This window comes from Mytilus californianus, unplaced genomic scaffold, assembly GCF_021869535.1.
Source record: "Mytilus californianus isolate M0D057914Y unplaced genomic scaffold, xbMytCali1.0.p SCAF_1, whole genome shotgun sequence".
Classification (NCBI taxonomy): Eukaryota; Metazoa; Mollusca; class Bivalvia; order Mytilida; family Mytilidae; genus Mytilus; species Mytilus californianus.
In genome coordinates this window covers 87,295,367-87,314,439 of record NW_026262581.1, presented here as the reverse complement: position 1 = coordinate 87,314,439, position 19,073 = coordinate 87,295,367, and the positions used below count along the sequence as shown (strand labels likewise).

Below are 19,073 nucleotides of genomic sequence, written 5' to 3'. Positions count from 1 at the left end.
AACAGTAAAATATATTTTTATATTGACGATAACAAAAATTCAACAAAACATAATCCACACTGTTTGGAAAAGTCAACATTTGTAAAGTTACTTTCTAAATTATGCTGTAAACTTTGAAAAATGCATTTATTGTATCATTTGTGTTTGTCTGTTTTACATAATATATTTTCCTGTTTTTAATAGTTGTTTTGTACCCAACTTTGTAATATTTTTCACTGAAAACTTACCATTCGGAGGTGTATTTTCCGGATTTTGCCGAGTAACACCGGAAAGCCATGCGATAACGTTACGGAAAGGCATGTGATAATAGTTGGAAGCATGTGATAAATTTTTCATATCAGCCCGCTAAACACCATTTTAGAAAATATGGAAATTCGCGTACATTTAATGATATTATCATACTGTAACAATTATAAGTTATTTACTCTAAGTATATGATAAAACTCAATATGGAATAGTCATTACTTAATGATATTTCGATATTACACAATATGGTTTCGTATTGACTTGATATAGTTTTGTCATTACTTAATATGGTTTTGTCATTATTTAATGTGGTTGTGTCATTAGGCAATGTGGTTTTAACATTACTTGATGTGTATGTGACTTAACGTAATGTAGTTGTTTCATTACATGATGTGGTTTTGTTATTTCGTAATGATGTTTTGCCAATTCTTTATATGGCTTTAACATTACGTAATGATGTTTCAAAATTTGACGATTTTTTGGGAACGGCAAAAGTACTAAAAGATTAGCAGTATTTCGGACATAAGGGGATATCTCCTAACCACTTAATTGGTCCTGTCGTTTTTTCCTTAGTTCTCAAATGGAAGCAGTATTATCATAAATTCGTAAAAGATTCCACGGAACCCTGTGACTCGCCTGAAATTGCTGCTGTCAGTGTAAAAGCGAAATGTCTTTCTGTAGATGCTTTATCTTGATCTTGAAGAATAATACCTATACAAGTTTTATAACAAGTCATGGAGGTTTACAAATTTATCATGTCAAAACAGTTTAACTCGGTAATATTTGATGCAAAAAAAAACTTATATAAGAATAAGAAAATGTGGTATGATTGCCAATGAGACAACTCTCAACCACATACCAAATGACGTAGAAGTTAACAACTATATGTGACTGTATGGTCTTCAACAATGAGCAAAAGCCATACCACATAGTAAGCTATAAAAGGTCCCGAAATGAAAAATGTAAAAACAATTCAAACGAGAAACCTAACGATCTAAATGATGAAGACGACGACGCCACTACCGACGACGGAATTTAGGTTTGTTGTGTCTCACTGCCGCTACATTTATGTCGCAGGCTCGACACAAACCAAAAGACTTGTACTTTATTGTCAACAAATGAGACACTTTAAATCAACTCACACTCAAGTTACAAGGAAATGGGGGGATCGGACTAAGCGTCAAAGCAACAATTCTATAACATAAGAATTCTCCGATTTTTTTTTAGCGTGTATGATCATTTGAACATATACGAATATCAATCTTTTATTTTTTATAAATTGCATTCTCCGATATATCTCGCACTAATTGAAAAAACAAACTTTTTGGAATATCTGTTTCACAGGTGACGACGGGTATGTTCCAGTTGTCGTAACCACAATCCCGTCATCTTTTCATCGAATGTGAACTAACAAATAAAACCAAATCACTGGGTTTGTACTTTCACGAATAACACGTTGAGCACAATCCCGTCATCTTTTCATCGAATGTGAACTAACAAATAAAACCAAATCACTGGGTTTGTACTTTCACGAATAACACGTTGAGCAGAATCTGCTTACCGTTCCGGAGCACCCGAGATCACCCCCGATGGATTTATATTACCCAGTCAAACCGATCTATTGAGTTAAGCCAATTGAAACTGTTTTTTACATTTTTTTCTTATGTTGTGCTGTTACACTACAGTCCGAGGTTAGGTTAGGGTTTAGCGCTCACATACATGTTAAACTCCGCCACGTGCACTTTCTTTATGTGCCTGCCCCAAGTCAGGAGCCTGTAGTTCAATGGTTGTCGTTTTTTCATGTGTGTCATATTTGTTTTTCGTAGATTGTTTAGTTATAAATTAGACCGTTAGTTTTCTCGTTTCAATTGTTTCACATTTTCACGTGGTTGTCTTTTGTAGCCGACTATACGGTGTGTTGAAGGCTGTACGGTTGCCTATGATTGCTTACATCCACTGCATTTAAACTCTGGTGGATAGTTGTCTCATTGGCAATCACACCACATCTAACTTTATTTCAATTTCTATGCTGTGTTTTGTATACTGTAACATTGTTTATCTTTTGTACGCATACCCCTGAGCCCTCTTTTCGGAAGCCCGAGGAAAAGCCCTTGATCCTCGATAGAAAATTTAAATACGAACTCATATTGGATAACTCGAATTTCAACTCGAAATCTTAATCTAAATGAGACTCAAATTCGAGTCTAACTCGAACCCTTCCTCAAAAGGTGACTCAAATTCAAAGTTGAAGTCGAATTGTAACTCGAACTCTACCTTTAAATGTGACTCAAACTCGAAGTTCAACTCGAAACTCAATGCTAACTAGAACTTTATATAATGATATAATAATGGTTTGAATTCTAACTCGAAATCGAAGACTAACTCAAAGTTTAACTCGGAACAGTTACCCGAACTTTAATTTGAACTCTAACTCGATGGATGGGCACACTCATCCAAGGCACATAAGACATGGAAATCTATTTAAAAATAGAACTAGTTTTTTTTTCGAATTGGTCACGTGGTTTTACCTCATCAAATAATGTAATGTTATGTTAAAGCCATATAAAGAATTGGCAAATCATCATTACGAAATAACAAAACCACATCATGTCATGAAACAACTATATTACGTTAAGTCACATACACATCAAATAATGTTAAAACCACATTGCCTAATGACACAACCACATTAAATAATAGTGAAACCATGTCGAGTAATGACAAAACCATATTAAGTAATGACAAAACTATATCAAGTCAATACGAAACCATATCGTGTAATATCGAAATATCATTAAGTAATGACTATTCCATATTGAGTTATATCAAAACATCATTACGTAATGTCAAAACCATATTATGTAAAGACAAAATATCATCAAGTAATAATAAAACAACATAACGTAATATCAGAGTTCCACATAAGACAGCTGTGGTGTTCCATAATATATCAGTGATTACATTGTTTACTGCTGAGATTTCTATTATACAGTGTTATGATATCAATAGGTACTTTTGGACAGGAAATTTTTTTTAGCCCTCCCTTTTTTAGCTCACCGGGGCCCGAAGGGCCCATGTGAGCTTATGCCATCACTTGGCGTCCGTCGTCGTCCGTCGTCTGTCGTCGTCGTCTGTCGTCGTAAACTATTTCAAAAAACTTCTCCTCTGAAACTACTGGGCCAAATACCTTCAAACTTTAACAAAATGTTCCTTAGGGTATCTAGTTTAAAAATTGTATCCGAAGTTTTGATCCATTGACAAACATGGCCGCCATGGCTAAAAATAGAACATAGGGGTCAAATGCAGTTTTTGGCTTATATCTCAAAAACTAAAGCTTTTAGAGCAAATCTGAAATGGGGTAAAATTGTTCAATTGGTCAAGATCTATCAGCCCTGAAATTTTCAGACGAATCGAACAACCCATTGTTGGGTTGCTGCCACTAAATTGATAGTTTTAAGGAAATTTTGCAGTTTTCTTCTTCATTATCTTGAATATTATTATAGATAGATATAAACTGTAAAGCAATAATGTTCAGCAAAGTAAGATCTACAAAAAAGTAAATATGACCAAAATTGTCAATTGACCGCTTAAGGAGTTATTGCCCTTTAAAGACAATTTTACACAATTTGTTCATCAAGTTTGCTAACATTTAATAATCTTCTCCTCTGAAACTATTGTGCCTAATACTTCTTAACTTGAAATGAATGTTCCTTTAGGAATCTAGTTTATGAACTGTATCCGAATTTTTGATTCATCAACAAACATGGCCGCCATGGCTTAAAATAGAACATAGGGGTCAAATGCAGTTTTTGGCTTATATCTCAGAAACTAAAGCATTTAGAGCAAATCAGACATGGCGGTAAAATGTTTAAAAGGTCAAGATCTATCAGCCCTGAAATTTTCAGACAAACCGAACAACCCATTGTTGGGTTGCTGCCACTAAATTGGTTATTTTAAGGAAATTTTGCAGTTTTTGGTTATTATCTTGAATATTATTGAAGATACAGATAAACTGTAAACAGCAAAAATGTTCAGCAAAGTAAGATTTACAAAAAAGTTTATATGACCAAAATTGGCAATTGACCCCTTAAGGAGTTATTGCCCTTTAAGGACAATTTTACACAAGTTGTTTATGTTTTTTACACTTTTAAAAATTTTCTCAAATGAATCTAGTATAAATTTTGTATTTTATTTCCTTGTACGTCAAGAAACATAGACACTATGGCTAAAATGGAACATATGGGTAAAATGCATTTATTTGCTTTTGAAGAAAATATGACAGATACAATGAACATTTAAATGGCATTTTTAAGCCACTCATTAATATATATTGAAAAGCAAAAATAATCATTGATGAAAGATTTAAGCAAACAAATAAACAGGTGAGCGATTCAGGCTCTTGAGAGCCTCTTGTTTTTTGTATCAATTCCAAGTCTACTATCCACAGCGGTCACTGATATCATTTGTTTCTAGTATTTTTATGTTTATATAATACAGAAAAAAACGCGAAAATAATTGAAATTAACAGAAAACAAAAAAATAATGGATTTGGGAATATAGGGAATAGAGGAGGAGGGCTAAAAAAAATTGCCCTGTCCCCAAATACCTATGGAAATAGTCAGTCGATTGAGATCTGCCCTAGTGTGGTCACAATCTAATTAAAATATAGTTCTCTGATTTCGTTATACTCCTACGAGTACGAGCACGCGGGTTAAAGGGGCATTAGCTGTCAAATTCATGTTCACCGATTTGACTCAAATTCTCATATTTGATTTATAACATACTAAAACGTATATCCAAATTACAAAAGTCTAAATAAATAATTAACAAAGCATGGACTCGATAATATGTATCAACATATCGTGTGTATTTTTGTCTAGACGTCATCTAATTAACCATCGAGATGACCTCCGAAGACTGCCGACGGTCATATGACCCGATATAAACATCAATATAAATAGATTCTGACCACGTGCAAATGGATTTTTCTAGGTCTGTTTGATTTCATATTGTAGGTTAAAAAATATGTTTATCATCGTTTTTACCTTTAAGAGAATGATTTTTTTGTGGATTGAATCAGTCAACCAAATGGTTTGTCCTTTGTTTCACTTTCAATGTTGACATTCTTTTCCTTTTTATAGCTGAATACATGCGTAACCCATCTCCAGCTAAGGGGTTGCATTGAAGGTCACATGAATACGGAGTCAATGAGATAATTCATCAGGATTATTTCTGTACTTATTTTGACAAAATTGAACCAAATTGGCTGCTAATCGCGAATTATCATTTTACTATTTCACTTTCATTAATGATTGAAAAAAAAATCATATTTTATTTTTTTTCTATATCTCGTAGCTAATGCCCCTTTAATATAGGTCTGAATACAATTTTAATCAAATTGGTGTGGTCATGGGAACTCAAATGTAGACTGAGATAAAGATCTGGCTTACATTCGTAGAAACTTCGATCATACGTTTTCTTTTCTGATTCACCAACATACTGTTTACCACATTTACACTGTAGAAGATTGACAGTATTAATTTTGTAGTCTTGCAATGTAATATACCAAAATATGGTTTGTTTCGTACCCGAAGAGTGACTGTTAAAAGTCTGACTGGGTATGCAGTATTTGCTTGCAAGTCAGATATAGTTTGTTCCCACAACCCTTGCAAGAGCCTCCTGACGAAGAGCCTGGTAAAGAGGATAAAACAGCTCTCACCAGCAAGTCTTTACGGCTTTTCGTCCTACGGAAAGCCAGAACGGGTGGCTCGGGGATCTTGGATAGTTCGGGATGTGTTTCGATTTCTCTCCAAATTTCGAGGGAATGGTGTGATAATTTGTCAAATTTAGGATGGTAAGTCAACACAATCAAAATCTTGTCAATCACTTTATATTGTAAAAGTACTTCTCAGCACGAGATGGACCTCTATCAGTCTCCTTCTTAAGTCCGATTTTATAGGTGACCGCTAAGTTCTTGTTATCTCTTTTTCACAGTATCATTGGTGGACCAATCCGCTTTATTTCTTATGGCATGGCTGTGGGGAATGCTCTTGATGCAGTGTTTTGGATTGATTGATTGTTGGTTGCTTAACGTCCAGTGTAGTATTTGGAAGACAACTCAAGGGAGAAAGATATTGATGTTTGTCTGTGGGTAAACAGATCTATAAATATGATTCCATACATCACTAGGGTATTCGATATATATATATATATATATATATATATATATATATATATATACCAGTAATAAGAGTATTGTCTTCAATACCTACGAGAAGGTTACACCTCCCGAACCGTAAGTTGATTTTCATTAGCTATAGTTAGGGAGGGGATAAGGCGGTGGCACAATGCTAGGCGATGTTACCATATAAGTTATAGGAAAAAGTAAAGGTTCCAGCTTCGGTTTGGGACAAAGTAAAAAAAACAGATCTACTCTTTCAATGTTAGGTTAAATTTCTAGTCACTACACACACACATATATATATATATATATAAGTCCTAATATAAGATAGTAATATACGAAAAAGATGTAATAAAATCTAATAAAAGAATATTATCATATTATCGAGATGACCTAAACCTGACTAATATGCCTAACTCTGACTAAATAAAAACAATTTTTTCACGACAATAATTAATGAGGTAACTTTAATCAAAATTCAAACGAGAATTTTCACCAAAATTTGGATATAAATCTTTGATGGTTACAATGATTGTTTTCATAATTTATGAAGATTACAGGATTCATCGTCTTCGTTTTTGCTGTTTAAATTTTTCGAGATTATGTGTTGTATCAAAGAAAACACAAGTAAACAGTTCATAGAGATATGTCTATATAAAAATAAGAAGATGTGTTATGTTAACCAATGAGAAAACTATCCACTAGATACCATATGACTTAGATGTAAGCAACTATAGGTCACCGCACCGCCTTCAAAAATGAGCAAAACCTCACCGTGTAGTAAGCTACAAAAGAACCCGAAATGACATAATGTAAAACCATTCCAACGAGAAAACGAAAAAAGATTTTGTAACTAACAATAAACGAAAAAAATATTTGATAGAAAGCGACCAACGGCAATTGAATTACAGGCTCCTGATTTGGGATAGTCACATACAGAATGTGGCGGGGTCATAGATTTTTGTGAGCTCTCAACCTTCCCCCTATCCTGGGATAGTATATTGTAACGTCAAAACAATAAATAAAATCAGGGAAATCAGCTGAAAGGGGCTAGACTTGATAGAACGACACAAAGTTCAAAAACAAGCGAGGCTACTGAGTGCCTGAATCGCTCACCTGGATTTTTTGTTTTTTGATCTTGCAGCTTGGTACGACCGCCGAGGTCGTACCCTGAGCAGTTGGGGCAATTATGGACACTACATTCAAGCTTGATACAGCTCTGAATTTGGATTGTGATTAAATATTTGACACAGCATAGATTTCTGCACAAAATAAATGTGATCAAAGAACTGAAAATTTTTAAATTGGACTTTACCTATTATGGTCCAATATCAAAATCTAAATACACAGATTCAGGATTTCCAAGTACACAAAGAATATGATTTATTTATTTATTAATGGACAATATAAGCTACGTTTTTAAAGGGGTTTGCTTCACCAATATATATATATATATAGCATTCTTAAAATTAAATTATACAGAATAACAAACAAACCAAAATATCATTCATCATTATACAATGTTTTTAAAAAAATCTAGAAAACTTACATTTAATTATTTTTTAAAAATATGTAATAATGAATAGTAAATTTTAACCTAAATTTATACATAATTTCTTCTCTAAAATTAGAATTTGTTGCTGTATCTATTTTTATTATATACTTAGTAGTAAATACAGATAAATTGTATGTGTAATACAATCATTGGCAAGCGTGCTGTATCAGCCACTCGTGATGATATCGATATCAGCACGGTTGCAAAGGCTTTATCACACCTTTAATCTATATGACGTCACGTCATCGATTGCAGTCACTGTTGCAAAGGCTTTATCAAACCACTAATCTGTATGACGTCATGTCAACCCTCTATTCTGTATGACGTCATTTCAACCCCCCTTATCTGTATGACGTCATGTCACATTAAACACATCTATGTGAGGTATATGTATATAATAAAGTGTATATGATATAGCTTTTTCAATATCACACACCGTATCAACCCTCAACCAATATAATCCCTCGAGCAGAGCTCTTGGGATTATATTGCTGTCTCGGGTTGATACGGATGTGATATTGAAAAAGCCATATGATATTCTCTATTTATACGCCCGTTTATGGGACGTATTATGGTATACCGTTATCCGTCCGTCTGTCCGTCGTCAACATGTCGGACATTAACTCAAAAATGCTTTAACCAATTTGCATAAAACTTTGATGAATTGTTTATATCTATTGACGTGAGCTCCCTTTCGTTTTTTATAAAATTTAGATTTTACGTTTCCGAGTTATGGGGTTTTATTCATTAAACAAGAGGCTCTCAAGAGCCTGAATCGCTCACCTGTATATCAGAGGAGAAGATTTTTAAATGTTAGCAAACTTGATGAACAAATTGTGTAAAATTGTCTTTAAAGGACAATAACTCCTTAAGGGGTCAATTGACAATTTTGGTCATATTAACTTTTTTGTAGATCTTACTTTGCTGAACATTATTGCTGCTTACAGTTTATATATATCTATAATAATATTCAAAATAATAACAAAAAACTGCAAAATGTTGTTAAAACTACCAATTCGGTGGCAGCAACCCAACAATGGGTTGTTCGATTCGTCTGACAATTTCAGGGCTGATAGATCTTGACCAATTAAATAATTTTACCCCTGTCACATTTGCTCTACAAGATTTAGTTTTTGAGATATAAGCCAAAAACTGCATTTGACCACTATGTTCTATTTTTAGCCATGGCGGCCATGTTTGTCAATGGATTAAAACTTTGGATACAATTTATAAACTAGATACCCTAAGGAACATTTAGTTAAAGTTTGAAAGTAATTGGCCCAGTAGTTTCAGAGAAGAAGATTTTTAAATGTTAGCCAACTTGATGAACAAATTGTGTAAAATTGTCTTTAAAGGGCAATAACTCCTTAAGGGGTCAATTGACAATTATGGTCATATAAACTTTTTTGTAGATCTTACTTTACTGAACATTATTGCTGCTTACAGTTTATATATATCTATAATAATATTTAAAATAATAACAAAAAACTGCAAAATTTTGTTAAAACTACCAATTCGGTGGCAGCAACCCAACAATGGGGTGTTCGATTCGTCTAAAAATTTCAGGGCTGATAGATCTTGACCAATTGAACAATTTTACCCAATGTCAGATTTTCTCTAAAGGCTTTAGTTTTTGAGATATAAGCCAAAAACTGCATTTGACCCCTATGTTCTATTTTTAGCCATGGCGGCCATGTTTGTCGATGGATCAAAACTTCGGATACAATTTATAAACTAGATACCCTAAGGAACATTTAGTTAAAGTTTGAAGGTATTTGGCCCAGTAGTTTCAGAGGAGAAGATTTTTGAAATAGTTTACGACGACAGACGACAACAGACGACGGACGACGACAGACGACGGATGACGACGGACGCCTAGTGATGGCATAAGCTCACATGGGGTCCTTCGGGCACCGGTGAGCTAAAAAAGGAGGATTTTCCAGTTTTCGGACAATAAGTCAAGAATGCTTTCACCAACTTGCAAGAAATTGTGGTGAATTGTTTATATCTATTGACATAAGCTCCCTTTCGATTTTTATAAATTTTAGATTTTACGTTTCCGAGTTACAGGGTTTTATTCATAAAAAAGGGGAGATTTTCCAGTTTTCGGACAAAAACTCAAAAATGCTTTCAGCAATTCTTTGAAACTTTGATGAATTGTTTGTATGTATTGATGTAAGCTCCCTTTAGAATTTTATAAATTTTACATTTTACATTTCTGAGTTATGGGGTTTTATTCATTAAAAAAGTGGTGATTTTCCAGTTTTCGGACAATAACTCAAAAATGCTGTCACCAATTCTCATGAAACTTTGGTGAATTGTTTATATCTATTGATGTAAGCTCCCTTTTATTTATATAAATTTCTAATATGACATTGAGAATTAATTGAACTTTATTTGTTTATAGTCTGACAACAGATTTACTAAGTATTGCACAACAGCAAGAAATCTTTAATTGAATATAAATTCAATTCATATAACTAATTTCAAGTTCTTTGACAACATTTATTCAGAAACCTATAATATGTCAAATATTTAATTACAATCCAAATTCAGACCTGAATCAAGCTTGAATATTGTGTCCATTTTTGCCCCAACTGTTCAGGGTTGGACCTCTGCGGGCGTATCTAGCTGCGCTCAGCGAAGCAGTTTATTAATTATGATTCTACTTATAATTTCTATTAATTGTGCAATACAGCTCTGAATTTGGATTGTGATCAAATATTTGACATACCATAGGTTTCTGACACAACGAATGTGTCGTCCTGAACATGCATGAAATATTTGCCACTGGACGTTAATCAATCAATTAATCAGAACGAATGTGGTTTCAGAACTTAAAAATTTGAAATAAGACATTTACATATTATGGTCCAATATCCCAAATCTAAATACATGGTTAGATTCAGCATATCAAAGAACCCCAAGAATTCAATTTTTGATGAAATCAAACAAAGTTTAATTTTCGACCCTTTGGACCTCAAAGTGGACCAATTTGGTAACAGGGCCTAAAATCCAAAATCTAAATACACGGTTAGATTCATCATATCAAAGAACCCAATATATTCAATTTTTGTTGAAATCAAACAAAGTGTAATTCTGGACCCTTTGGACCTTAATGTGAACCAATTTTGAAATGGACCCCAAAATTTAAAATCTAAATACACAGTTAGATTTAGCATATCAAAGAACCCCTACAATTGAATTTTTGATGAAATCAAATAAAAGTTTAATTTTGGACCCTTTGGACCTCAATGTTGACCAATTTAAAAACAGGACCTAAAATCTATAATGTAAATACAGTTAGAATTAGCATATAAAAAAAACCCCAAGACTACAAAACATTGAACTAAACCCCATTGAAAATAGTCAAGAAATAAGCAATTTATACAAAGTATTAGAAAAAGTATTGTTTTTGGCCCCTTTTCCCAGTACGATTAGGGCCATACCCCCAAAATCAATCCCAACCTTCCTCTTAAGGTATGGAACCTTGTGGTACAATTTCATAGAGATTCATACACTTATTCACAATTTATTTTCCTGAAACAAGAAAACTGCTCGTTTTTGACCCCTTATTTCTAAACAGGACAGTAACCCCCAAAATCAATCAAAACCTTCCTTTTGTGGTATGGAACCTTGTGATACAATTTCATAGAGATTCATACACTTATACTCTAGTAAACCAAATCTCTTTGGATGACAACGGCGACATCATACCATTATATGACCACAAAATTTTTTAGTCGTATAAAAACTTTAATATAAAGGGTTGACAATTTCATTAATTATTAAATTAAAATGGCAAAATTTAAACATGTAAACTATGCAAAACATTCAAAGTCAATGAACCATGACCAGGGCCAAATAACTTCCATGGAAAGGATATATACAACTGCATACCAAATGAACTTATCATAGATACCAGGATTGAAATTTTGTATTTGCGCCAGACGCGCGCCTCGTCCACAAAAGACTCATCAGTGACGCTCGAATCAATAAAATGCTCCACTGGGCGCAGCTTGATACGACCGCAGAGGTCGAACCCTGAACAGTTTGGGCAAGTATGGACACAACATTCAAGCTTGATACAGCTCTGAATTTGGATTGTGATTAAATATTTGACACAGCATAGGTTTCTGACACAGAATGAATGTGGTCTAAGAACTTAAAATTTTTTAATTTACCTATTATGGTCCAATATCCAAAATCTAAATACATACACGGTTAGATTCAGCATATCAAAGAACCCCAAGAATTCAATTTTTGTTAAAATCAAACTAAGTTTAATTTTGGATCCTTTGGACCTTAATGTAGATCAATTTGAAAACGGGACCAAAAATTAAGAATCTAAATACACGGTTAGATTCAGCATATCAAAGAACCCCAATATTTCAATTTTTGATGAAATCAAACCATATCATTATTATTTGCTTTTATATATAAATCAAAAATAACCAACTTAAAATGGAAAATTTTAAAGAAAAAAAAAGGAAAAAAAAGGAAAAAAAAAATCCACCCCAATTTTTTGAACCCCCTTATGATTCATCACCCCCAAACTCAATCCCAGCCTTCCCTTTGTGGTATGGAACCTTGCAGTACAATTTCAGAGAGATCCATACACTTGAACACAGCTTATTGTCTGGAAACTGTAAAAGTGCTTGTTTTTCCCCTTTTTGGCCCAAAATTCCTAAACGTTTAGGGCAATTACCCCCAAACTCAAATCCAGCTTTCCCTTTGTGATATGGAACCTTGTAGTACAATTTCATAAAGATCCATACACTTACACACAAGTTATTGTCCTGAAACTAGAAAAATGCTTGTTTTTTGCCCTTTTTTGGCCCCTAATTCCTAAAATTTTGAGGCAATTACCCCCCAAACTCAATCCCAGCCTTCCCTTTGTGGTATGGTACCTTGCAGTACAATTCCAGAGAGATCCATATACTTGAACACAAGTTATTGTCTGGAAACTAGAACAAGAGTGCACACACTGAAATGTCTCGCCTTCTTTACTAATCATTGATATTATGTTGATAGTCCTAAATATAAAGTTTTATTACAACGGTCACATAAACTTAACATTAACTAAGTAAACTAAACATTGACCTATCCATGAAAATGAGGTCAAGGTCAGATGAACCATGCTAGGCAGGCATGTACAGCTGACAATTCTTCCATACAACAAATATAGTTGACCTATTGCTTATAGTTTAAGAAAATCAGACCAAAACACAAAAACTTAATACTGAGCAATGAACCTTAAAAATGAGGTCAAGGTCAAATAAAACCTGCGTGACTGACATATACATCATAAAATATTTCCATACACCAAATATAGTTGAACTATTGCATATAGTATTAGAAAAAAAGACCAAAACTCAAAAACTTAACTTTGACCACTGAACCAAGAAAATGAGGTCAAGGTCAGATGACACCTGCCAGCTAGACATGTACACCTTACAATCATTCAATACACCAAATATAGTAGACCTATTGCATACAGTATAAGAAAAACAGACCAAAACACAAAAACTTAACTATAACCACTGAACCATGAAAATGAGGTCAAAGTCAGATGACACCTGCCAGTTGGACATGTACACCTTACAGTCCTTCCATACACCGAATATACTAGACTTATTGCTTATAGTATCTGAGATATGGACTTGACCACCAAAACTTAACCTTGTTCACTGATCCATGAAATGAGGTCGAGGTCAAGGGAAAACTGTCTGACGGGCATGAGGACCTTGCAAGGTACGCACATACCAAATATAGTTATCCTATTACTTATAATAAGAGAGAATTTAACATTACAAAAAATCTTAACTTTTTTTTCAAGTAGTCACTGAACCATGAAAATGAGGTCAAGGACATTGGACATGTGACTGACGGAAACTTCGTAACATGAGGCATCCATATACAAAGTATGAAGCATCCAGATCTTCCACCTTCTAAAATATAAAGCTTTTAAGAAGTTAGCTAACGCCGCCGCCGCCGCCGCCGGATCACTATCCCTATGTCGAGCTTTCTGCGACAAAAGTCGCAGGCTCGACAAAAATGCTTTTTTTTTTACTCTTTTTGGCCCCTTATTCCTAAACGTTTTGGGCAATTACCCCCAAACTCAATTCCGGCTTTCCCTTTGTGGTATGGTACCTTGTAGTACAATTTCAGAAAGATCCATACACTTACACACAAGTTATTGTCTTGAAACTAGAAAAATGCTTGTTTTAAGCCCCTTTTTTGGTCCCTAATTCCTAAAATTTTGAGGCAATTACCACCAAAATCAATCCCAGCATTCCCTTTGTGATATGGAACCTTGTGGTACAATGTCAGAGAGTTCCATACACTAACCCACAAGTTATTGTCTGGAAGTTACAAAAATGCTTATTTTTGGCCCCTAATTCCTTAACTGTTGGTGCCATAACCCCCAAAATCAATCCCAACCTTCCTTTTGTGGTATTGAACCTTATGGTAAAATTTCATAGAGATCAGTTCACTTAAACTAAAGTTATTGTCTGGAAACTAAATGTGTCTTCAGACGACGCAGACGACATGATAGCATTATACGATGCAAAAAAATTTGCAGTCGTATAAAAAAGGTTAAAAAGGCCAAATAAAGTACGAAGCTGAACAGTAACCAACTATCATTGACTATATTAGTGGTTTATTCTAAACTGATCTAATCACAAACTTTAAAATGTAAACTACGCAAATTATTCAGTCAATAGACCATGACTGATGTGGGTGAGTCAAATAATCTCAATGGAAATGAGATGTACCAATAAATTAGTATACCAAATATAATTGACCTACCACTAATGATTTTTCTTAAACTGACCTAATCACAAACTTATACATATAAACTAGCCAAAAATTTGAGTCAATAGACCATGCCTGAAGGGCACACCAAGTCTCGCTTTTCAACTTCTGATAAATTAGTAAAAACCATCTTTCAAGGGCAACATCTCCTAAAGGATATATTGACGATTTCGGTCATGCTGACTTATTTGGTCTTACTTTGAACATTTTTGCTGTTTGAAGTTTCTCTTTTTATCCTAGGGTCTGCAAAATAAATGGGGAATGTGTCCATAGGACACAGATGATGCCCCGCTTGCATACAATGTTATAAAGGGACATAACTCAAGAACAGGAAAAGTGACACTACCAAAATTTGTACTTGATCTGAGTTTTGTGGTAATAAGCATTGTGTATAAGTTTCATAACATTTGTTGGAGGCAAACTTAAGTTAGAGAACAAAAACAAAAAAATCGGCAATTTTTCCATTTGTAAAGGAGCATAACTCTAAAACGGTAAAAGTGAGGTCACCAAAATTCAAATTTGATCTGCGTTTTGTGGTAATAAGCATTGCACATAAGTTTCATAACATTTGTTTGAGGCAAACTAAAAGTTAGAGAATGGAAACCAAAAATTCAGCAATTTTTCCATTTGTAAAGGGGCATACTCTAGAATGGTAAAAGTGACGCTACCCATATTCAAACTGGATCTGTGTTTGGGGTAATAAGCATTGTGTATAAGATTCACAACATTTGGTTGAGGCAAACTAAAGTTAGAGAACGGAAACCAATTTTGGGACGTACCTACGGACGGACAGACAAGGGTAAAACTTAATGCCCCCCTCCACTACGGCAGGGGCATTAAAATGAAAAAGAATGGTCTCTCAAGGGTAATAACTCCAACCACGGTTTAATTGACAATTTCGGTCAAGTTGACTTATTTGTAGATCTTACTTTGCTGAACATTTTTGCTAACCAGAAGTTTCTGTCTATATATCATAGTTTCTGAAAAAACATAAAAATTTCAGAAAAATTCGTAAGGGTTCCACGGAACCCAGTGTCTCGCCTAATGTTGCTGTTAATCGCAGGCTCAACAAAAATGAGATGAGGAAAAAATTTAATAAAAATATTCCTCTCGATACAATTTTTTTATTGTTAGAAGCTTCTGTCCAAGTTTGGTAAAAATCCAGGATAGTTTATGAATCTAATAAATGTTTTAAAAAATTTAACTACAGACTGTATGTAATGTTAACTGGAAGAAAAACTCCATTTATAAGTAAAATATGGATAAACAAGTACAAAATTTTATTAAAAATTTTCTTCTCGATACTAGCTTTTGATCATAAACAAACTTCTGTCCATGTTTGGTACAAATCCAGGATAGTTTAAGAAAGTTATTAAAATTTTAAAAACTTTAACCACAGAGTGAATGTAATGTTTCCTTACAGAAAAACTAAGTCTATTTATAAGTAAAATACGGAAAAACAGGATTTTTTTTTACAAAATTTACTTCTGGATACTATCTTATGATCATAAACAAGCTTCTGTCCAAGTTTGGTAGAAATCCAGGATAGTTTAAGAAAGTTATTAAAATTTCAAAAACTTTAACCACAGAGTGAATGTAATGTTTCCTGGCAGAAAAACTAAGTCCATTTATAAGTAAAAATACGGAAAAACAGGATTTTTTTTTTTTACAAAATTTACTCCTGGATACTATCTTATGATCGTAAACAAGCTTCTGTCCAAGTTTAATAGAAATCCAGGATAGTTTAAGAAAGTTATTAAAATTTCAAAAACTTTAACCACAGAGTGAATATTTGTGGACGCCGCCGACGACGACGACGACGACGACGCCGCCGCCGACGGAATGTAGGATCGCTATGTCTCGCTTTTTCGACAAAAGTCGAAGGCTCGACAAAAATATTCTTTTAAAGGCAACGACTCCTTAAATGAATCTATCAACTTATTGGTAGATCATTTTTATCAAATCCTCTGTGGCTTAATAATAGCATTAAGATTGGCCATAAATCATTATTTTATCAAGAATGGTTCAAAAGTGGTATAAGATTTGTAAATGATCTAATAGACCAAAATGGATCTTATATTGCATTTGACCAATTTAAGCAAAACTATAACATTAACACAGATTTTCTAAAATTTAACAGTGTCATTTAGGCAGTGAAAGAGGCATCAAAATCTTTCACTAAAGGATCTTACAAATTATTTTGTCCTTTTATACCATCATGTCTACAAGTATTTTTCAAACACTGTAAAGGATCAAAAGATATGTATTCTGTACTGTCTAGAAACAATGTTATTCCTACTGGACAGTTAAAGTGGGTTAAAATTTTAGAACAGAATCTGAACTGGAAAAATATTTTCAGACTGCCTTTTGCTGTTACTAAAAATAGTAAATTACAGTGGTTGCAATACAGGATTAAGGGAGCTACCATTTGATTTTTATGGGGGCTAGGATGAAAAATTTTGTGCTGCCTTTTTTTTTTTAGTTGTAATCTCTGTCCTGCCTTTTTATTTTTCACTCTATTCGGTCCTGCCTTTTTTTTTTATAAAGTTTATCCTGACTTTTTTTTTTGCAAGTGTCTCATCCTGCCTTTTTTTTACTCAAAACTCCTGCCTATTTTTTTCAAATTTCATCCTAGCCCCCCATAAAAATCAAATGGTAGCTCCCTAACCATTGCATTATTGCAACAAATCAGTATCTTGTTAATATAAAATTTATTGATGATCCTTTATGTACATTTTGTCAAACAGAAAATGAGTCTATAGAAGATCTATTTAGGAATTGCATTACCGTACAAAATTTTCTACATGATATTGATAACTGGTTCCTTTCCTGTGGAATAAGTCTCTCAATTAATAAATTAAACTTTCTTTTTGGAGACTTATCCAAGATATTCCCCAACAACCCATACAACATGATTTTTGTCGAGCCTTCGACTTCTGATGAAAAAGCGAGACATAGCGATCATACATTCCATCGGCGTCGTCCTCAAATATTTACTTTGTGGTTAAAGTTTTTGAAATTTTAATAACTTTCTTAAACTATCCTGGATTTCTACCAAACTTGGACAGAAGCTTGTTTATGACCATAAGATAATATTCAAAAGTATATTTTGTAAAAAAAAAATTCCATTTTTTCCGTATTTTACTTATAAATGGACTTAGTTTTTCTTCCAGTTAACATTACATACTGTCTGCAGTTTAAGTTTTTAAAACATTTATTAAATATATTCATACACTATCCTGGATTTTTACCAAACTTGGACAGAAGCTACTTATAATCAAAAGATAGTATAGAGAGGAATAATTTTATTAATTTTTTTCCTCATTTTTGTTGAGCCTGCGATTAACAGCAAAAGTAGGTGAGACACTGGGTTCCGCGGAATTTTTCTTTAAACAATATATGTATAATTCTAGATGCTTTAAAAAGAATCTCTCATTGCAAGCAATTAAAATAAAGCTGAAAGATATGTATAAATTAGAGAGTATGATAGCTGTAAAAATTAAAAAAATAACTGAATTTGACCATGTATGGACAGTTTTTGAAAACCTGTTATTTAAAACATGCTAATGACTATTTTTGTTATTTTACTAATGACTATTTAACAATAATTTATTTTATACAATATATTATTGTCATGTTATGTTCTTGATCTGTTGCTGGCTGTTACAAAAGAAATATGTATAGTTATTTTTTCAAATATTATTCATCATGAATATGTTTCATTTAAAAATTAAAAAAAAATATAGATAGGGATTAACTGGGTAAATTACTTTTTTCTTTTTTTTTCTTCTTCATTTTCCACTCCTATACTATCTGTTATTATTATTTATTTATTTATTTGCGTATTTTTTTTAACTTTTTCTATAGATCTGTTCTATATAAAATGTCAAATATTTCCAATTATAATGTATTTATAATAATGACATTGTATATATCTTGCATGTATCATATTGTATGTATGTCATGTATATGCTTTAATTGTTGGGGAAAAAAAAAAAAAAAAAATTTATTTGTAGAGCTTACGTTGCAGAACCTTTTTGTCGTTTAAAATCCCTCTTTTTATCTGTAATAGTTTTTTAAGACAATAACCAAAAAAACTGAGAGGTTTCATCAAAATTATTATTTCAGGGGCAACAACTCCAAATTGGGTTGTCCGATTTGTCTGAAAATTTCGTTCCCAAAAGATCTTTACCAGCTGATCATTTATATCCATGTCAGTTTTGCTCTAATTGCTTTAGTTTTTGAGATATTGGCCCAAAACTGTATGTAGGT

General features: G+C 33.2%; 1 long non-coding RNA gene across 1 annotated transcript in view; it reads left to right on the top strand.

Moving 5' to 3' along the window:
• Positions 1 to 19,073, top strand: part of LOC127709331 (uncharacterized) — a 317,830-nt gene that overhangs the window by 271,087 nt on the left and 27,670 nt on the right. The gene's annotated exons all lie outside the window — the stretch shown is intronic.